Below are 23,872 nucleotides of genomic sequence, written 5' to 3'. Positions count from 1 at the left end.
GGTTCTCAACTTGAAAGCTTAATAGTTTTAAATCTTAATAAAAAAAAACTTTTTGAGTACACGACTTAAAAATGGAGTACATGCTATGTAAAAACACCTCTGATTGAAGAGTAAAGGTAATCTGGCTAACATATTAAAATGTGTTGTCTAAATTTTGTTAGATGTTGTCGTAACTTGAATATATTGATGCAAACTGTTGCGTTAATGTTTTTGTTTGGTCTAAACATTATTTTTAAAGTGTAGTATAAATGAATACTAGTATATGTATTTAATGTAATTTAAAACAATATTACGCTATACACAATTTTACAAAAAAAGAAATGAAATCCTGTGCTAAATGCAGCAGACTCTGCCAGAGTATAAAAACATGTGAGACGGGCGCAGTGAGCAATACAATAAAATGTCGTCTTTTGTTTACATTGGACATTACAGCTTCTCCTGTCGTCTCCCGTGAAGATGGTTTTGACATTTAAACAGCTTTCTTCACATTGGCTGTGCGTGCTTTATTTACAGACTCCCTCGCGAGCGGGTGTGATTTATTCACCATGAGTCTCGCTCTGGACCCTGTGGCTTCGGGTTTTGGCCTCATATATTTCAGCTGAAATGGGAACGCGAGGAACTGTCTAATATTTCAGAACATTTTCCTGGCAGCATTTTAATAGACACGCACGCCGAGGGGGGGAAGACAATAAGCGTTGCGCATCCCGGACCACATTAAAAGCGACTGCCCAAATCAATAACACAGTTGCACCTGTCACACGCTGAGGAGATTGGGAATGAATTGGCCTTGGAGGGGGAGTGAGAAACTAGCCTGACGACAGGCAGCCATGTTGGCTCCACATCAGCAGCGTCCGCCTGGGGATGAGTCTGGATGAATACTGATTCCAGCAGTATGGGATGCCAGAAAGAGAGAGTGAAAAATATGCAAAAGCAGATCTGCAGCTTCTGACGATACGTTTGGGTGTCAGAGGCATGGCGGGAGAACAGCAGTGACATCATTGGGCTCTGAACCCGTGCAGCGATGATGAGGGCCTGTCTGTCTGGCTCTCTGTATGTCTGCCTCTCTGTCTGGTGGATGTCTGCCTGTCTGTAAGTCTGTCTGTCTACATGTCTCTGTCTGTCTGTCTACCTGCCTGTCTCTCTGTAAGTCTGTCTATCCATCCCTATGTCAATTTCTCAGTTTTTCTGTATGTCCTTCTGTCTGTCTGTAAGTCTGCCTGTCTTTCTGCCTACGTATGTTTGTCTGTGTAAGACTGTCTGTCTGTCTACAAGTCGTTCTATGTACATGTCTGTCTGTCTCTTTGTAAGTCTGTCTATCTCTATGTTGATATTTTAGTTTTTCTGTCTGTCTCTCTGTATGTCTGTCTGTCTCTCTGTATGACTGTCTGTCTCTAAATCTGTCCATCTGTCTCTCTAATCCTTTATGTCTGTCTCTCTGTACGCCTATCTGTCTCTAAATCTGTCCGTCCTGTCTTTCTAAGCCTTTCTGTCTGTCTCTCTGTAAATCTGTTTGTCTGTCAGTCTTTCTGTCTGTCTCTCTGTAATCATATTTATCTGTTTGGTGTAAGTCTATCTGTCTGTCTTTCTGTACGTCTGTCTTTTTGTCTGTCTCTCTGTACGCCTGTCCGTCTCTAAATCTGTCCGTCCTGTATTTCTAAGCCTTTCTGTCTGTCTCTCTGTAAATCTGTCTGTCTGCCAGTCTTTCTGTCTGTCTCTCTGTAACTCTGTCTGTCTCTCTCTAATTATATCAATCTGTTTGGTGTAAGTCTGTCAGTCTATCTGTCTGTCTGTCTTTCTGTGTCTATTTGTGTGTCTATTTGTCTGGTGTAAGTCTGTCTGTTCTTCTGTCTGTCTGTAAGTCTGTCTTTCTGTCTACGTCTGTCTGTGTAAGTCCGTCTCTCTCTAAGCCTTTCTTTCTGTCTATCTCTATTCTGCAAGTCTGTAGGCTGTCTTCAAATCAGTCTTTCTGTCAAGTCAAGGCTCTCTTCAAATCAAGTATATTTGTCTGTCTCTCTGTAAGTCTTTTTATCTATAACATCTTTTGGTCCGCAAAAAATTTACTCAACGAGAATATTTTCATTCAGTATTCAATGTTTTCTCTTCTTTTTAGAGGGCATTTTCTAAACAGTCAAATCAAGCTTAAATAAAACAAAACAGTTGCAGCTGGAAGGGCATCCGCTGCATAAAAACGAGCAGGATAAGTTGGCGGTTCATTCCGCTGTGGCGACCCCAGATTAATTAAAGGGACTAAGCCAACAAAAAAATGAATAAATGAATAAAACAAAACAAATGTTTATTAGAGTAGTCAGTGTCAATGGTATGGTTATGGATATTACAACTAATTACATAATACATTTTTTAATAATTAAATGATTAATGTAATAAATTAAAATTATTAGTATAATAATTGCAACGCGGTTCACTTTTTGCGGCCTTGTAGTTTCGTGCAATTTGACATACGTTTTTTGTTTTTTTTTACAGCACATTGTGTTCTGCTTGGCAGTGGACCATTGTCAACCAATCTCCTCCTTTTCTCCTTTATAGTACAGAATGCGCTCAGCTTGCCAAATTAAGCAAATTATAAATAGTTTATTTTATATTCTAACATTTTATTTCATGATTGAGTAAAGAAATATTGAATACAGTTCAATTATGCTTCATACTTAGTGTTTAAATAATAATAATAAATGGAGAATAAAATACGTTTTGACTTGGTTGAGGTCGGAGGTTAGCTCCGCCCCTTTTGTGAGTGAGAGGACAGACAGTGATGGAGAGTCATTTTGATTAAGCAGCATGAGTAGATTGAACGACACTAGATAACTTGAGACAGCCGTGTAGATCATTCAAACGGTCTAAAATCATATCGTTTCGGTGACTGACTGAAAGACAGCTGTAAGGTTTCAGATATTAAGGAAAGGAAGCTGACAATAAGTGATAGAGGGAAACGAGAGAAGTGCGAGTGAAATACATAAAATCGGCCGAGACAACAGAAAACCATTATACTTAATCGAGACACATTCTTCTTAATTTTTCTTGTTCATCTTCATCTCTCCTTGGTGAGTAAGAAATTATTATTTTTAGCTGTTAACTGGATTTGACATGTTTTTGTAGCTGTTTAAAATGAAAGGCAAGCATGATTTATTTAAAAATGTTTATCTGGAGTTTATTTTTATTACTTAATAATTGTATATATTGTTTATACACTCCGAAAATGTAAATTGGTTAAATTAGTATTTTTTCCTCTTATTTCTCATTGGGAAATGTGCGCCATCTAAATAATTTCATTTTAAATAATATGTGACATCTGATCTGGTGTTACTTCCTATTGTCATGTGCGCAGCGCAATCGGGTGTGCGACCACTTTAAGCATGGAGTCTGCTTTAGCTTTGTGGATCAGTTATTGCAGGAAAAAAGAACATTACGCTGGATGCCAACATTATCCACACAAAGCGATGAATTTTTGTACCTGACAAACAGGTTTTGATCTTTGGTTTCATTCTATAATATTAGACTTATTTTTCTGTAAAGCTTTGACCTTTGAGAGTGTTTAAACAAGAGAGAAAAGTGTGAAAATGTTAATGCCTGTCTGAGAAATTTGTATAAAGTGTGTAGTGAAGGGTTTTACAGCCTTAAAACAACATAATATTTGTAAAAAAAAGCTGACATTGCGGATCTCGCCTATTGTGGCTATTTTTAGAACTTAACTCCCATGAATAACATAGGACCACTGTTAACAAAAATTAATTTAACTATATTTAAAATATTACAATTAATACTGAAACGAAAAAAATACAATACATATATTAAAATATATTAAATGTAAACATTTAAACAAAAATGACTAAATCACATAAACATTACTAATGCTTAAATAAAAAATGAAAAGTCAACAAATAATTTTATCTATCTTTTAGTAAATAATTGAAAACAGTTTTTTGAAAACATAACTGTAAACATTTCAATAACAATTTATATTAAACATTCTGTTCTAAACTACATTTAATGTATGCATTTAGCAAATGATTTGACCCAAAGAGATTTACAAAGTACTCTAATTAAAAACAATATAGCCAACAAAATATTTCACAACTAAAGTAAAAGAGAATAAAGGTTTTTGTTTTGCATAAATATATTTTTTGTTGTCAGAATGAGTCAATTTGTTCAAGGTCAGCAGTCAGTCATGCAGGGTCAAGCTCAGCTTTAATCTATAATTACACTCAGAGGTCAAGATGAGGTGAAGGTCAAAGATCAATTCTATACTTTTAGATGCGCACACACACTAACACACATACTTGAGTGCAGGCAGTGAGTGAACACAACACTACAGGCTTTAAATAATTGAGCGCAGGCCTGTATCTGTTAGTGTTCACTTTAGGCGACTCTCGCTCTCAGCGGCCCAGAGGGAAACTTGACTCACTTTGGACTTCAGTCTCGAGGGACTGAGAGCAGATCCAACCAGCATGACAAATTACAAAAGGCATCAGTTACAGTACTTTTGGCCAAAAAAGATTCTGCTTTGGCCACTTTATTAAAAAGTTTGTGAACGCATGAATAAATAAAATACAAACAAATAATAATAATAACAATAATAATGCTGTTCTGTTAACTGTCAAAGACAAACAATGAAAATTAGTTTTTATCATCATCACATATTGCTGACGCATTCAAAATATTAATATAAAATATACTAAAAATAAACTAAAATATACAAAAATATTCATTCCTTTTCGTTTCGGCTTAGTCCCTTTATTATCTGGGGCTGTCACAGCGGAATCAACTACCAACTTATCCAGCATATGTTTTATACAGCGGATGCCCTTCCAGCTGCAACCCAACACTGGGAAACACCCATACACACTCCTTCACACAGATACATTAAGGACAATTTAGCCTACCCAATTCACCTATACTTTGTGTCTTTGGACTGTGGGGGAAACCTGAGCACCTGGAGGACAACCACACGAAGACGGGGAGAACATGCAAACTCCACACAGAAATGCCAAATGACCCAGCTGAGGCTCGAACCAACAACCTTCTTGCTGTGAGGGGATCGTTCTACCCACTGCACACTCAATTTTTTTTTTTTTTTAGTTTTATTATACATTTTTATTACAGTTTTCATTCTGCCTTGGCCACTTTATTAAAAAGTTTGTAAAGAATGTAATAAAAAATAGAATGCGAAAAAAACGTAAATAAATAAATAAATGTAAAAAAAATAAAAATAAATAAATAATAATAATAATAATAATAATAATAATAATAATGCTCTGTTAATGGTCATGGATAAACAATATTTTAGCATATTTTTTATCATAACATATTACTTACAAACCATATGAATAAAACTTGAATAAAATAAATAAAATATTTTTAAAAGTTCTTAAATGAAACATTAAACATTAAATGAAATAAAGATGTTGTGGTGTAGTTACTTTCTTGCATTTATTTATTATGCATTACTTTATTTTTTTAATTTAAATTGTTGTTGTTTTAATCTACCTTGCTATAGTCTTTATTTTGCTTTGGCCACTTTCTTAAAAGTTTGTGAATATAAAAATAAATAGTACATAAAAATGGTCTGTTAACTATCATGAATAAACAATGCATTTTTTTTTTTAGCTTTTTATATCATCACATATTACTGACACATAAAAATGTGAATAAAACATGCCTTAAAATAAGCAAAATATATATATTTTAAAAAAGTTCTTAGCCTTTTTAACAATGAATAAAATTTTTAAATATTAATTAAATAAGCTTGCAAATTTTATATTATATATAATTATATTATATAAAATTATAATATTATTTATTTAATATTTTGCATATATTTTATAATATTTCATAGTTTATATATTTTATGCAATACCTTAAATTATTAAAAAATAAATTACTTAAGTTGTTTTAATATACGTTTTAATATATGGTTGTGGCGCAGTGGGTAGCGCTGTCGCCTGAGAGCAGGAAGGTTGTTTGAGTCAGTTGGCATTTCTGTGCGAAGTTTGCATGTTCGCCCCGTGTTCTTTCGGATGCTCAGATTTTCCCCAAAATTACAAACAAATGCGCTATAGGTGAATTGGTTAAGCTAAATGATCCACAGTGTAAGTGTGTGAATGAGTGTGTATGGGTGTTTCCCAGTAATAGTTTGCAGCTGCAAGGGTATCCGCTACGTCAAACATATGCTGGATAAGTTGGTGGTTTATTCCGCTGTGGCAACCCTAGATTAATAAAGGGACTAAGCCGAAAAGAAAATGAATGAATGAATAAATGACATAAAAATATAAAATAAAAACAGTAAACAATCAACTATTGGTAACATTTCATAGTTGAAATATTTCATCCTAACTAATGCATTAGGATGAAATATTTCATCCTAACTGTAATTTAACAATACAGACCTTAAAGTAAAACACTTAAATATCCCTAAGAGTAACCAAGTTAATATTCATGACGTCATCGGCACATTTAAAGCTGTCGCCCCCTTCAAACCATGTTTTGACTCCGCTGCATTTTAATACAAAGCCGTTTCTAAATAAGCTCTCCTCCGCAACGGAAGGCCAAACATTTCCAGGAGCCTCTCTCACACAAAGGCAAAGGAAAGAAAAATAATCCCAATGATTCTGTCTATAAATACATCGACATCCCGACTGGAGGTCAACAAAGAGCTCTCGCAGAACTTTGCCAGAATAATGTTGCAGTCGTGTTGCTTGGGAGATGAGAAGACACCGGCTTTTCCTTGACCTCGGCATAAATGATGGATCAAACGCAGACGCCCACACTTTGATATGATCAAGGCATCAAATTCATGCAGCCGCTTGACATGTGACTTTGCCTTGGGGCATTATGGGAAGTGACTGGAGCAAAGAGAGGATGGATTAAGAACTATTGATCAGATCGAGGAGAAAGAGAGAGAGAGAGTAATGATAATGATGCATATAGGAAGAGAAGAGTGTGAGTTGATGTGGGAGGAAAGCAGAGAGTGAGGAAAGATGAGAGACTACAGGAAAGCGCAGGCTGTTCAAATGTCACGGACAACAGATGGAAAACAACTATGCTGAATGTAAAGTTTTTGTTAAGGAAACTAAAATAATATGACAACATAATCTAACGAAATAACAGCAATACAACATATATTATATAATACAATACAATACGATATGGTGCGATACGATGCAAAATTATTATGATACAATATGATATGATGATATTATGATTCAAAATGTTACATAACAATACGATACAATACAATTTGATATGATACGATCAATAAAGTACATCCAGGAGGTTGTTATTGCAGAATTAAGCCCGAAAGGCTTATCGGCAGGTTGTATAAGAATGAAGGGCATTAATCTGCAAAAACTACCATCCTGGTTGTATTTGATCTCGCTTATTACACGGCTAACTGCCACAAAACATAAAAAGTTGACACTAAAAATTGTTCTGTGCCATAATTGTATATATAAAGTCTTTCATCAAATGCAAAATTGACAGACATGAAAGCAGCTGATGGAGTATACATTAACCTGTGCATTATTCAGTCACAAGATGGCACCAGTCAAAAATGCAAAATTGACAGAAACTGGCTTAACAAAAACATATACTAACCTACGCAATATTAATTCACCAGAAGGCGCACCAAACAGTCAAAACCAGGCTTGACAAACAAGCAGATACATGTGAATGTGGGTGTGAACGTTTTCACAGATGGTCGGCAAAATACAAACGGCAAAAGACAAAATGACAACAAATTTAACTAAAACAAAAAACAAAAGTAAAAATGTGTACAATTATATTTAATAATAATAATTATTATTTAATATTATTTTAGTTTAGCTGTAGAAATTAGAAAAGTTTTCAGTTTCTGTTATTAAAGTAACTGTAAATAATTACATTTGATGCCACAAAACATCAAAATTAAATACGAAACATTGTTCTGAGCCGTAACAGTATCTATTAACTCTTTAACTAAATGCAAAACTGACAAATTCGAAAGCAGCTGATGGAGTATACCTGTGCATTATTCTGTCACAAGATGGCGCCAAATAGTAAAAAATGCAAAACTGACAGAAACTGGCTGAAAAAAGCCTTTACTAACCTATATATTATTCATTCACAAGAAGGCACACCAAACAGTTAAAAACTGTGTCTTGACAAACAAGCAGATGCATGTGAATGTGAGTGTAAATGTAATTACTGATGGTCAAGATGATTCAAAGTTCACGGATTAGCCTATGTTATTTAGTGGTTGTTATCTGGGAATAGCCTACCTTGGAATGTCACGACTGACCAATCCGAAATGTGTAGTCAAGTCTCCAGTTTATACAGTCATGTAATAAGCAGAATAAAGTACATCCAGATGGTTGTTATCACGGAATAAGGGCTAACAGTGTTTGGTGTAAGACTTTGTAAGAAAACAACCACCTGAATGCATTTCATCCTGCTTATTACACAGCTACTTGCCACAAAATGTAAAATGTCTACTATAAAAAACAGCTGAATGGAGTATATGCTAACCTACATATTATTTAGTCACATATATATATACATATGGATGTGAACATCTTCACTGATGAGCAAAATATAATATACTATACTATACTATACTATACTATAATATAATATAATATAATATAATATAATATAATATAATATAATATAATATAATATAATATAATATAAAAGTCATCAAAAACTAAATATTCAGCTAAAAATCACCTGTAATGTTCCACTGGGGAAAAAAAATGATTAGCTTAGATGGCCTGAGGGTGAATAAATTAACAGCAAATGTTAATTTTATGGTTAACTAGCCCTTTAAAAGCACACTGAAGGAGTTTTATGCTGTTTTCAAGCTCCTTTACTGCACACTGGAATCATTTGGTTGTAATCACTGAGTTTAGTGTGTGAGCGAGCCAAACGGAGTCTCTGTGGCTCTCAGCTGCGGCTCAGGAGAACATTCTGGACGTCCAGCGGCATTTGGCTGTGCGTGATGTGACAGGGAATCTCAACGGAGAGTTTAGGAGTTTTTACAGCACTTAGGGCCTATTTACACTTAGTCACTTCATGCAGTTTGATTGATCAGCTGCTATCTATTTGGATGTGCTCATCACTCTCGGCCACATGAATGATTTTCTGCTAAATAGACCTACTGCTCCCAAAAATATGATACAGTGTTATATATACGCAATATGCAAATAAAAAGGTTTGCACTTGTAATCCCAGGTAAAGAAAACAGATAAAAAAAACAAAATAAAATAAAATAGAAATAAATAAATAACAACAACAACAACAACAACTGTAGTGATAATAATAATAATAATAATAATAATAATAATAATTATTATTATTATTATTATTATTATTATAAATAAAATAAATAATTAAATAATGATAAAAACTAAATAAATGAAAACAAATAAAATATAAACAAACCAATAAATGCCAAAAGATAAATTGATTACAGATTTAACTAAAACAAACAATGAAAGTAAAAAATTTATAAAATTATATTTAACAAATATAATTATTAAATATTATTACTTTACTGTAAAACTAAAACTGAAAAAAAAAACTGAAATGAATACAAACTTTTTAATCAAATTAAATTTGCTGGTTTTAGTTGTCATCATTGTTAATATTTTGTTCCAAAGATACTAAAATAATCCATTAATGAATATTTTTTAATTTTTTTTACATTGGAACATAATGCGTTAATATCTTTTTCTTCTTCTTGGCCATATCTTCATACAATTTTTTGCATTCAAAGTAGTCTCTCTCATGAGTTAACCCTGAAAGCCACCTCTCTTCATCTTGCAAAATTCTCTTTAAAATTTGTTGTCCAACAGCATATCTTGCCAGCACTGATGACAATCATGTTTTTTTTGCATGTCCTTTTTTTGTGGTACTCTCTACACTTCTATGCAATGCAATGTAGAAAATCCTGTTTTTATCCATACAAAATACATGACCATGCCACTGATGTTGTCTTTCTCTAACTTTTTGCATGATTGTTACTGTAGAGTCGTTCTAATATAATAATTTCTGATCTTATCCATGATGTGAACACCAAGAATTGTATTGCTATATTACATCATATTTTATTATTTACAAATGTATTTTTTAAGCATAATGTTTTTAATAATAATAATAATAATAATAATAATAATAATAATAATAATAATAACAACAACAACGACGACAACGACAATGACAATGACAACGACAACAACAACAACAATAATAATAATTTAATAATGTAGCCTGCTTTATCATGGACACGAAACAGAAGCAGACGCACGCACACGCACACACACGTAGTTCACCAGGCCACAGGAATTTAACTGAGGGTGCTGAAGAAATTAGGCAGGGAAGGAAGGAAATGAGATGTTGACTCGAACCGTCCTCTAGGGCAGTGCAGTGTGTGTGTGTGTGTGTGTCTGTCAGTTTGATGGAGTGAGTGCTGGTCTCCCCATGGCCTGTGTGTTGTGCACCACAGAACAGATTGAGCCTGCGGGCATCGCTCTCGTCTTCAATCTCCACTTCTTCTCCCTCTTCTGTGTCCTTGTGTGGGCTGAGGAACACTGGATGGATGGATCAGAGGGAGAGAAAGAAGACGCTGTGGTGTGTGCGCGCATGTATCAGCTCCTGGGAGGCCAGAGCTCTGATTTCGGGGAACAGTCAGATGTTTTACGCTCGACTTGTCATTCATCCACAGGGCTCCTCATGGTGTGACAGAGATTGAAGGAGGACAGACCTATTTTCTCTTTTTTATACGTCACGGGTGTGAGGGAAACACATCTGAATATATTTCTATTGGCTAAGCATATAGCACAGCATTTAACATAACATAACATGCAATAGAATAAAATTAAAAATAGAATAAAAAAACTGTAGAATGAAAACTATTTTGACAATAATAATGAAATAAATGACAATAACACAACAATCTAAAAATAATATATACAATTTTAAAAATCAGTAAAATTCTGTTTGATTTTTGTAACATATTTATTGTTTTTGATCTTATTTTTATAGTTTGCACATGATTTTAGTTAACGTTTGCTTAATGTTGCCTTGACAACTATCTGAAAAAATAAATAAATAAACAAACAAATAAATATATAAAATCAAATTCAAATTATTAACAAAAACTGTAATAGTAAACATATACACTGTAAATCCGTAAAAAAATAAATCCGTAAAATTTACGGTAAAGAAACGGCAGCTGTGGTTGCCAGTATTTTGCCTTTAAAATTACGGTACAAACTGTAAAAGTGTCACGGTTGTAGATGTGTGCGCACTTCTGAGTGTCTGTTTGGTCACATGGTTTTAGTTTTGTTTTGGTGTTCCACATGTGTCTGTTACGTCAGTGTTATGTCACGTGCTATGTAGAGTCCTGCTATCCTGATTAGCCTGCCAGCTGCGATTCGTTATCTTGGCTATATCTGGACAGCGCGTCTCTTGTCTCCTGTCAGCTCGTTGTTGTTTTCGATGTGCTCTCTGTCTGTGTTCAGGACTGGCATGGAGACCTGTCTAACACCCAGAACAACTCTGTTCCTGTCTGTTTCTCGATACCTTTTTGATTGGGATACCTTATTTTTTGCTTGTTTATTTTTCGTTTTAGACTTTGTTCACATGCTATATTGACTGCGTCAGTAAAGTATTTTTACTTGCAAAATTGGATCCTTCTAGTACTCTTTTCTACGTTACAAAAAATAATTTCCCATTTTTACAGTAAACTACCATATTTCATTAATCTATAGATGTAATATATCAGTATTTTGAATTACCAATATCTACACATCTTATTTTACAAAGATAGACACGTTAACACAGCCATATGCAGGTGGTGATGAGAAAGTTACATAATGAAGCAATGCTCATCACAAACTACTTTTCCCACAAGCAGAAAAGTATATCAGTGTGTAGAAGGTGCTCAGTGTCATTCACATAGCTACTAAACACCAGTATGATAACACGCATAAAATTAAAGTCATGAAATAAACAACGTTTATCAACATAAAATGTAACATAAATCACTAATGTACATAACTGATGGGGAAACAACTAAAAAGATCCATATTAATGTCAACAAAAAGCATAAAACAAGATGTGCCATGCAGGGAATTCTGGGTAAGTCAGTTTACAGTTTTTCGGCGTATATATTAAGGAAACATACTGTTAACCAGGTTGCGGATATTTACTGTAGCATTTTTACCACTGAAATCACAGCCATTTTTTTTTACAGTGTACTAAAATTAAACATATTTATTTCTTTAGATTAAATGTTTTTTTTTTTCAGTTTAATATATTTTTCAATACATTTTATTATTTGTCATTTGTTTAATTTTAATTACAAAAGTTAGAGCGGGTTGGGTGCAGTGGTTACACAAGGGGGCTCGTCCGGGATGGGAGTGAGGTTTAGGGGGGTGAGTGTAAGGGAGGCTAGCAAGTTAAGTGCTATACAGGTAAACCTCACTCCACTGACCTCAAAAATCGCTCTAGTGATAGATGCTAGAGGCCATGGTCTTTAGCCTTTTTATTAGAGCAACCGACTCCCATGGATTTGATCCTAGCTCAGAGCAGGTCGGTGCATTAGGACTGGTGTGGCTACACGTGGGGGCTTGTCCGCGGATGGGAGTGAGGTTTATGGGGGTGAGTGTAACAAAGGCCAGCTAGTGAAGTGCTATGCAGGTCAACCTCACTCCTGTGGCCTCTAAAGCTCAAATGGAGGAGAAACATGGAGGAGAAATGTGGTCAGCCACCACAATTTGCTCCCACTAGACCTTAGATCTCTTTCGTACTCTGAATGTTAGAGGACACAAGCTGCGATTACGGCCCTTTGACGATGACGATACCGTCTTGACCATGTCTTCATGCCTAAATGTATTGAGTTGCTGCCATGTGATTGGCTGATTAGAAATTAGCGTTAACAAGCAGTTGGACAGGATTAGTTGGGTACAAGCTAAGCTAAGTATTGCGTCTGTATTTGTGCACAGCAGATCCGTGTTTGTTTGTCTTCTTTTGTTTTTCATAGTCGTGAGCTGCCATGCTGCATTTCTGCTTAGCTTCAACTGATGAAAACTTGGAGAGCAGCTTGTGAAGTGCTCTTGAAATAAAATTTAAAAAGAGTAACAAAGAAACGGAGAGGGGGGGGGCAATGAGAGAGATAGAGAGAGAGAGAGAGAGAGAGAGAGAGAGAGAGAGAGAGAGAGAGAGAGAGAGAGAGAGAGAGAGAGCACGTCCTAAGGCGTTGAATAATTTAGAGAAGCAAAGGGAGGACAACACAAAAGAGCAGGAGAAAAACACTGTCAGTTTGACCCGGTGCAGTGACTAGAGCAGAAATATCACAGACAAGCTCTTTCTCTCTCAAATTCACAAGCTCTGGTTCTCCTCAGAAGAACAACAGGATGGATGACAGCTTCAGCTTATCTTACTTGTATTGTTACACTTGTGCTGCCTATTTTCTTCATTCTTGTTTCCTCTTTTCGGTAGTTATTCTAGAGCAACACTATACCAGCAGACAAGCTAAGCTGCATGATGAACTCAGCAGCACTTGTTGATGGAATAAAAAAAAATGCTTTACTGAGGTTCTAAAATAATAATGAAATTAGGAAACTAGCTATATGTAAGCTTTCTAACTACTGAGACATTTCAGCTTCTGTCTAAGCTTTCCATGACTTTTTACACTTCCCTTCCTTCATTTGTTCAATACTTTTTCCCTGTAACATTTTTAGTAGTTATTGTAGAGCAATGCTATACTGTCAGAATAGCCACATGATAAACTCAGCAGCACTTGTTGATGGAAGAATGAAAAGACAAAACGCTTTGCTTAGGATCTAAAATAATGATAAAATGAAATTCACAAGACAACATTAAATGAAAACTGACCGATGTAGATAAAACATACACCTATTCGTGAACCATTTTCCATTTTGTCCTGTTATACTGTAAGATGTTTTATTATGTTATTTAATACAGGTGAATAAGTAAGTCAATAACTAACTGGACATCTAATTTCCATAAAAATAAGAATGCGGGTAAAATTAGTATCGAACACGTCATGGTTTTTCCTGGTAAACATATTTCTAAAAATTCAGTTGATGTGAGATTGACCCAGATTTCAGTAAAAACCCAAACAATCCCAAATGAAGTCAGGTGATTGGCTGAGTCATCCTTGCAGCATTGTTTTCTTTACCCTGAAACCAGCCTCCTTAGCCGTGTTTTGGATCACTGTCTTGGTGAAATGTCCACCCTGCTTTCATCTTCATCCTCTAGTAATAAAGATGTTGAGACTGCTAATATGAATGTATTAATTAATTTATAAACTAAAATTTATTTAAACTGACGTCTGATAAGGGTTGCATACTGATTTCAGCTGCTGTCTGGGCTATCCATGCATTTTACACCTTCCTTCTTTCATGTGTTTTAATACTTTTTCTTTTGACATTTCATTTTATTACACATAGCTTAATTTCTAAATGATTTAGTTTTAATTTCGTTGTATGTATATATTACTTTGTTTGTTATTAATATCTGGTGAAACTTTCAAGTCAAAAGCACATTAATAAATATGTTTTTTTTTGAGAAAAATTATGTTCATCGTGAATACTAAGTGTGTTTATTTATATGAAGGCATGTTTTAGATAATATAATTATACCATGTTTTCTTTTTGTTATAGTAAATGGTACAAAAAATGTTGTGTATAAACACATGTTGGGTATAACAAATTTGTATCATCAACAAATGTTCTGGATTCATTCTAGATTCAACTTTTTTTTTCATCCTTTCTCTTGTCTTTTTTATTATAACAGCAACTCATGTTTGCCTACAGTCCATCACTTTAATCTGACAGGCCTGACTGAGTGCAATCTGACAGGTTTGTGTGTTTATGTCTCTTTGAAGGTCACTATCAACAACTGCATTTCCTAAACCAGCACAGGCTGAAGTCAAGTGAGCGGCTCAAGAGGAGAATGAGTCTCAGCCTCGCACGGAACATCATGCACATCCTACAGTATGCCAAGAGCTAAAAGGGTCAGTGGCTTCCGTGCAATTTCCAGGAGTTTGGGTGCACAGGGGTTTCAAAGTCCACGAGAAAACAACATCATTTTTACACATTTGAGGTACAAGACTGTTACTGTTAAGAGCTTGGGAGTAGAACAACATGTTATAAAGGCCAAAGAGAGAAAATTCTGTCATCAAAGACATATTTTCAATGACTTTCATCTAAGACACTGCACAAATATTTACTGAGAAACCACTTTACTGCATATATTGATATTTTAGATTCTCAATTATTAGTTTTTTTGTTTTTACTTATTTATGTATTAATCTGTACATAGGTCTGTATATGTTCACTTTAAGTTTATTTATTTGAGGTTTATTTAAATTTTAATATAAACTAAACGCGAAATATTTTCTTGGGAATTAGAGTTAATGTTGTTAACATTAACAAAAGCGAATAATTTAATGTTTTCTTTCAAATCACAGATATTATTTCAATTGTATAGTTTCAGAGTTAGTTAATTCTAATAATGCCGTTTCCGTGAATGAATTTTGGGTCAGTATATGTCCTTATTAATTATTTAAACAAACGTATTTTAAATTGGCAACAATGCATAAAAAATATAAAAATGCAGCAAAAATTTCCAAAATTTAAACGTTAATAATGCTAGTTCATTTCAACATACTCTTTATTGAGCAATCCTTAAAAGTGATTGTGGATAAATAAAAAAATAAAAAAATAAAAAAAATAAATGAATGAATGAATGAATGAATAAACAAATAATAAAAAGTAATGAATAAACATATAAACAAATAATAAACAAATAAATCATATAATTATTTAATTAATTAATGTATGGGTTAATAAATAAATTAATTAATGCATAAAAAAATAGTAATAAAATAAAAAAAAAACTTAATAAATAAATGAACAAATAAAAAAATTAACAAATAAACAAATGAATGTATGGATAAATAAATGAATAAATAATTAAATAAAGAAATGACAAAACAAAGAAACAAAATAAATAAATAAACAAAATAAATAAATAAATGAATGAACAGATAAATAAATATATAAATAAATAAATAAATAAATAAATAAATAGAAAAATGAACGAATAGATAAACAAACAAATAAATTAATTAATGTATGGATAATTAAATAAATAGTTAAATGAACAAATGAACAAACAAAATAATTAAATAAATAAATAAATAAATAAATAAATAAATAAATAAATGAATGAATGAATGAATGAATGAATGAATGAATGAATGAATGAATGAATGAATAAATAAATAACCAAAACAAACAAATAAAAAAATAATATATAAAAAATATAAATAAATAAGTGAATAAATAAAAAAATAAAAATTTAATACATACAACTTAAGTTTAAATCTGCGAAAGGATTCACAACATCTACAATAAGAAATCTTTCTCAAGCAACACAATCAAACAATGATTTTTTTTACAGTGCAAATCAAGAAATCAGAATGGTTCAAAAGATCATGTGACACTGAAGACTGAACAATTAAAATATGAAAGTTCTGTTTTCCAATCACAGGAATAAATTAAAATTTTAAAACAAATGAAATAAATAAGTGAAATTTAGATCAAACTAATACTGGATTTTATAGAAACATCTTTCAAAAACGAATGCATCTCGTGTTGTTATTATAAAATCATGAACACTAATAATAAACTTCACTTATGATCGGTCTGCACTTATGATGCACACCGACAAATACAAAAAGATAAACAAGCTAACAACAAACAAGCAATCAAGATTGCACGCACAAGAAAAAAAAAAGAAAGTCAACAAATTGTTCTACTTTGACAGCTCCCCCCCTCTCTCTCTGGGCGTATATTAATGGTTTGTCCCTTGTTTGTAAATGTGCCAGGTTGTGTGAGTGGCTGCAGGCTGTCTATTACAGCTCTCCTGAGGGGCTCAGCTCCATATGGCCGCGCATATGGCACTCAGCACCATCAATTAATGCTGCTACAACTCTGATTTTCTACCAGCGCTGTCTGTCTTCCGCCTGTCGTTTCTCCCATTCTCTTCATCTCTCAGGGTTTGCCATGTTTCTCTTTTTCGCCCACCTGGGAATCGAGTGTCAACTTGATAGTCTTGAATCTGATAAACGCAAAACTCGTCTCACCGTTTGAGGTGCGTCTCATGACGGGTGAAGTCGAATGGAGGTTGCTTTCTGATTTGAGAAGATGTAGCAAAAAGGAGATGTCAGTGTGCGAGAACGTCTTGAGTTTAAGTTGTATGTCGGAAATACAGGGAATCCAGTTTCAGGTTGCAGTTATGGAACGATCATAATTTCAGTTTTACTACCTCGCGTGTAAATTTTAATGTCGTTTAATTGGAAGTAGTGTCGTCATTCAGAAGCAGCAGTACTTTGGGATCTTAAGCAAAACTTAAATGAGAAAAAATCTAAGTTGAAAGTCTTATGTTTCAAAGGAAATGTGTTTCTATTTATAATATGACATACTTCATAGTTTTGAGGATTGCCTCCTGGATCAAAATACATGCAAGCACAGGTTGCCAGATTGATGACACCAACAAGTGCATGCCTGACTATCGAGTCTAAAGGCTGATTTAAAGCTGATTTAAACTGTGTTGTAAATAAAATCAATTATACGTGACAGAAGAAATATTTTCCGTATTATAAAGATTTGTCTTACCCAACATCTGAAATTTATATTTTAGAAACAGCTTTTATTTCTTGCAGCTGAACAACAGAACTTTGACAATGATCACCTCAGGTACACCGTTATGTGTTTAATTCAGTGTTAATCGCTAATAATGTGAGTTTGAATGGCATTTTACATACCATTTATAGTCACACTACTGAAACAGGTCTTTATCCTAACAGAGTTTATCTTAGATCTTGAAAATAAAATCAACCGTTTAAATATTAACTTTAGAACAGTGACATATACTAAAGTACATCTAATAATATTAAAGAGGTTTAATGTGCATTCATTCAATTATAAACCTTACCATTTTGTTGGAGTGCAGTGAGTGCACTATTCTGTGCTTCTAAATGGCTGTATTTAAATTTCTGTTGTGTTGTGTCTGGTGCAAACAGCCAAACTGCTCATCACTGCTATGTAGCGTGTTGTTAGGCCACGGGTTACACTGTAACTTGCTCACCTAATGTCTATGCTTGTAATATTTATATTATTTGCTAATTAATAACCACCTCATGTGGAACTCTGAATCATGTCTTATTTAAGTGGCTGCTACTAGGAAACGCGGACAAATGAATAACCATCCATAATTCAACACTATTGTGTCATGGTAGTAAATGCGTTCTATGGGATGTTGTTCAGTGAACCCTTACCTTTCAAAAAAAAAAAAAAAAAAAAAAAAAACATGATGTACAGCATCGATGCGTGTGTGTCTTGTCAATGATTTATGTATTTATTTTGTGTCTAGTGTGTTCTGATGTGTACTCCTAACAAATTTAGGAAGTACATTCTTTAAAGGCTTTCTGTTAAAAAACAACTAGCTACAATCGCTACTTGAGGGCTGTAGCTTTAGACTGATGTATGGTTTGGCATGATTACTAAAGTTCTTTTTGATGTAATTCAATGGTAAACACTAACATGTTTAACAAAAAGAGCAATCAGTGCATCAACACCCTGTCGCTGGCTATTAATGATATTTTAGTGGTAGAAATATGAACATTTGAAAACCAATTTTTATTGTATCTGTATAAACTACAAAACCACAAATTTGTGAAAACTGTGACATTCATGTGCAGTACACACCTAGCTGTCACCTTGATGTCAAAACGGCACAAAACACACTTTAAAAAACTGTCAAATACCCTGACGTCAATTTCACATCCACGCATTGATGCCATTTAGACCACCAAAATAACAACATTCATTAACTTTCCATCGGCTTAGCCTCTTTTTCAGAGTTTACCACTGTGGAATGAACCGCCAAATATTCCAGCATGTTTCAACGCAGCAAATGCCCTTCCAGCTGCAACCCAGTATTGGGAAGCACCCATATACACCCATTCACATATACACTCATACTGTACACAATAGACATTTTAGTTTACTCAGTTCACCTATAGCGCATGTCTTTGGACTACGGGGGAAACCCACACAAACACAGGCAGAACTTTCAAACTCCACACAGAAATGCCAACTGGCACAGCCGGAAGTCAAACCAGTGGCCTTATTTCGGCGACAGTGCTAACCACTGAGCCACCGTGCCACCAAAATAACAACATAAAAAGTATTATTTCTCTGAAAGCTTCCACATTATATCCAAATTCATATTACAAATTAAATTCCATACTAAAAATTTACACTGGAATATAAATCTCAATAAAAAGACACTTATGGCCGGGGTCACATACAGTTAAAACCAGAAGTTTACATACGCTGTGTAAAAAGTTTTTTTTTTTTTTTTACTTTTTGTCTTTTAGGTAAGTTAGGATTATCAAATTTGTTTCTGTTATGCTTAATAGCAGAATAATGAGAGAGAGATTTTTTTGAGAAATTGTTATAACTTTTTTTTTTTGAAAGTCAACTTTACATACAATAAGATTATTATGCCTCTGAAAAAGCTGAGATGATGGTGTCAAAGTTTTGGACGTTTCTGATTGGATAATTGACAACATTTGAGTTAATTGCAGGCACAACTGTAGAATAGTATTTAAGGAAAACCTCAAACACACTGCTTCTTTGTGTGACAACATGGGAAAATCAACAAGCCAGAATTAACAAAAAAGCCAGATTACAATTAGCAAAATTACACTGGGAAAAAGAATATATTTGGAGACATGTCCTGTGGTCTGATGGAACTAAGATTGAACTGTTTGGCCATAATGACCAGTGTTACATTTGGAGGACAAATGGGAAAGCCTACAAACCGAGGATCATCATCAAAACTGTGAGGTATGGGGGCGGCAGCATCATGTTGTAGGGGGGTTTTGTTGCAGTAGCGACTGGTCCACTTCACAGCATATATGGTGTCATGAAGAAAGAACATTATGTAGAAATACTGAAGCAACATCTCAAGACATCAGCCAGAAAATTTGGACAAAAATGGGTCTTCCAAACAGACCATGACCCTAAGCACACTGCCAAATTAGTTAAAATGTGCTTTAAGGACAACAGAGGGAATGTTTTGGAGTGGCCATCACAAAGCCCTGCTCCCAATCCCATAGAAAATTTGTGGGCAGAGTTGAAAAAGCTTGTGCGAGCAAGACAGCCTACAAATCTTACTCTGTTGCACCGATTCTGTCAGAAGGAATGGGCCAAAATTCCTTCAAACTATTATGAGAAGCTTATGGAAGGATGCCCAAAACATTTGACCAAAGTTATACAGTTTAAAAGCAAAGCTAAAACAAATACCTAAGAAAAGTATGTTATGGCTTTTGACTGTCTAGAAATTAATAAAATATTCTCAAAAAAAAAATCTCTCATTATTCTGGCATTTAGCAAATGTAAATAATTTAGGTAATCCTAACTGACCTAAAATAGTAAACATTTAGTATGATTTACCATCAGACATAAAAAAATGGTTATGTTCCTTTTTTAAAGTGTATGTAAATGTCTGGTTTCAACTGTATGAATTTTTCATTCATTCAATTTTCTTTGGCTTAGTCCCTTTATTCATCAGGTGTTGCCACACTGGAATGAATCACCAACTATTCCAGCATATGTTTTACACAGCGGATGCCCTGTCAGCTGCAACCTAGTACTGGGAAACCCCTATACACACTTATTCTCACACTATACCACATGTCTTTGGACTGTGGGGGAAACCAGAGCACCATGCAAACATGGGGAGAACATGTAAACAACACACAACTGACCCAGCCTGGGCTCGAACCAGCGGCCTTCTTGCTGTGAGGTGACAGTGCTAACCACTGAGGCATCACATGTGTACTGTATAGTTTATATAAAATTTGATTGATTATTTTAATATTGATAACATTTTAAAGCAGTCATATTCATTAAAGTATTCGAATATGCTGTATTTACACATATGAAATAGACAACATGGAATAATAAGCTAATCATAACAACTGAACTTACAAAGTTAAAAATGTCCCTGGAAATCAATTCAAGTGAGCAATTAAAATCTCTGTTTAATATACTAAATTTGCTTCCCTTTTAAAAAAAAAATGAAAGAATGACAGACATAAAGAAAACATAAATCCTGCTGTCTGACATTCAAATGTGGGATGTTAAATGAATTGTGAGTAGGCCATCAAAAGAGTTGTTAATTATCAGCTCCCGACGGACAAAGTCACCTTCTAATGCCCTATTTAAAACGAAGTTGTGTTTTTCAGACCTCGTGCAATTAACAAGCTGATTTGAGTGGCAGAAGTTCCCAGTGCGCGTGCCAAACACTCTCATCTGAGACATATGCGTTCATGAAAGGAACTTCTGGAAATGCTTTGGATGGCTACAGTCATTGGGAAGATCAAAGTGACTCCAGTTCTTCACATTTGAATTGTTTCTGTTGTGTCTGTTTTTCAGAGACTTTTCCATCGGATGCTTGAAGGTGCTGTCAGACCGAGAGAGAATGCATCCATCTCATTACTGCCTGACGCAACTCATACATATGTGCGTTCAGACACACACACGCAAACCGTGCATGAGTAATTCTGCTTCATATCGAGAAAGCCAATCACTTGAATGTGTATTATCTTAAGGCGAGACACTACAGAAACAAACATTGTTTTTAAACACCTTCCAGTTTTGAGATTTGGGGCATTTGGGGTTTTCGTAAAGTGTTTTTGCTATCTTTTAAGTGTTTTCTTGTGTGCGTATGATTTAAAATTGTGTCTGTAGATTTTAATTCATATTTATACTGCATTTAAAGGCCTCCCCAAATTAGTCATACATCTGATATGGTAGCCTAGTCTCTTTCCCTTCACTTCATCAGTTTTTCTTCCTCACCACTGTCACACCTGGATCAGGACTTCTGGCTGCGCTTCGATGGATTTGCTCTTCAGTGTTTGGACTTTCAGCAGTGAAATTTAAACCACACTGAACTAAGCTAAACTGAACTTCAACTCTGAAATCTGGACTTTACTAGAACATTGTGAAAAGCGCTATATAATTACACAAGAATTTAATTGAATTAAATCTGGAAGCACAAATAAAATATTACATATAATGAGAAAATCAGGGTTGGGGAAACTTATTTTTAAAAGTGTAAAATATTGAGTTACTCACCCAAAAAGTAACTAGTTTCGTTACTTAGTTACATTTTTATGGAAAGTTATGTGCTACGTTACTTTTGGGTTACTTTTAAAAACCTGCCAGAGGTTTGATCTCTTTCAGAACTTGCAGGGTATTTATCACTTTTTATTTTAAATAGAAGAGCTCTAACAACACTTAGTAAACTACACTACACTAAAATTAGAACCAGTAGAATAATTACAATAACATATTTTAATAACTTCCTGATGCTATGCATGCTGTATATAGAGATTAATGAAAGTTGAAAGCAGGTTGTGTGCTACTTTTTGTATTTTTGTCTTATTAGTTCACTGTCTATTGAGAATATCCCTTTTTCTTCCATGCATTCAGAATAATGAGAATACATCCATCACAGAAATCTAAGAGTGCTCTCATACCCAGACTTTTGTTTCAGAACCTGGTGCGTTCTCCAGTTAGCGAGGTTCATTTGGCATACGTGAACTAGCAATCGTGCTTAGATCACAATTGGTCCAAGATCGCCTAATAGGCATATACGGCTATATAAAGAGAGAGAATGAGTAGTGTGGGGTGTCATTATACTGGAAAATGTTCAGTTCATGTCAAATACGAAAGTGAAAGCATGCTGAACTATTAAAGAGAGCTGTTTAAGAAAATTGACTGAACAGCAGTATTGGTTTATCTGTTATTTCTCACTATAATGTAAAGGCTAAAATGCACAATTCTAGCCAACGGCTCTGTGTGAGAAAGTCTTACCTGATTGATTTATATTTGGTGACAATGTATGTGGGTATCACTATTCCAAATTAAAGCACAGCTTTTCGCTTATGATGTCTTTTTGTTTATTGCCATAAATTAAAATAGGGATGTATGACAGCTGAGAGAGACCGTTTAAAAACTTAGCAATATAGTAACAATTTTCATCCCTGTTTCAGAACAAAACAATCAATCTACAGGTGTGAAAGCACCCTAAGGCTCTGCCATTGCTTCTTTTTGTTCCTGTGAGCTCATTCTCTAATTGAATGTGATTCAAAGTGATAACACAAATTTTAATTCAGCAAACTATTATTATATTTTTTTTATTAATTAACCTAAAAAGTAAATTAACTTTAATATTATTACTTAATTTTTCAAATAATGCGTTACTTTACTCGTTACTTAAAAAAGTTATTTTATTATGTAACACGTGTTACTTGTAATGTGTTACCCGCAACATTGAATTTAATAATATTAAATAAATTGTATATATATAAATATCTATATTGTTTATTGTTATTAATATTTTTTAAATATATTTTAGATTTTAATATGACTCTTAATGTACAGCAAGTTGTGAAAACAATCTTTTTTCTTCTGGCTCTTCACAGCATTTTCTGAAATTTGGAGAGATAAACAGATTCCCAAAATCCCCTCTACAATAACCTTTAACTCTAATATTGCCTACATGTATAAAATAAACTATTTTGAACCTAACTTCTTTAAAGTTCAGATTTTCGTGCTACACATGTACACTGAAAGAAATATTAATTGAATTTTCTAACATTTAAGGTAAGCAATTTATACGGGCTGAATTTAAACAAACAAATTATGCTTAGTAATGTTCGACTTCATTTGTTTGTTTAAATTCAGCCCTTAAAAAAATTGTTTGCAACCCC

General features: G+C 34.0%; 1 protein-coding gene and 1 long non-coding RNA gene across 35 annotated transcripts in view; one reads left to right on the top strand and one right to left on the bottom strand.

The window, feature by feature from the left end:
• Positions 1 to 23,872, bottom strand: part of fbrsl1 (fibrosin-like 1) — a 571,252-nt gene that overhangs the window by 213,011 nt on the left and 334,369 nt on the right.
• On the top strand, positions 910 to 23,044 carry LOC147843912 (uncharacterized). The gene is made up of 3 exons (XR_015491112.1): positions 910 to 1,089; positions 14,903 to 15,031; positions 21,531 to 23,044. It is a non-coding gene; the product is annotated as an uncharacterized LOC147843912 (long non-coding RNA).

This window comes from Danio rerio, chromosome 5 (assembly GCF_052040795.2).
Source record: "Danio rerio strain M-AB ecotype USA chromosome 5, GRCz13ab, whole genome shotgun sequence".
Classification (NCBI taxonomy): domain Eukaryota; kingdom Metazoa; phylum Chordata; class Actinopteri; order Cypriniformes; family Danionidae; genus Danio; species Danio rerio.
Note: the sequence above shows the minus strand (reverse complement) of the source record. Positions and strands in the feature narration are given on the sequence as shown.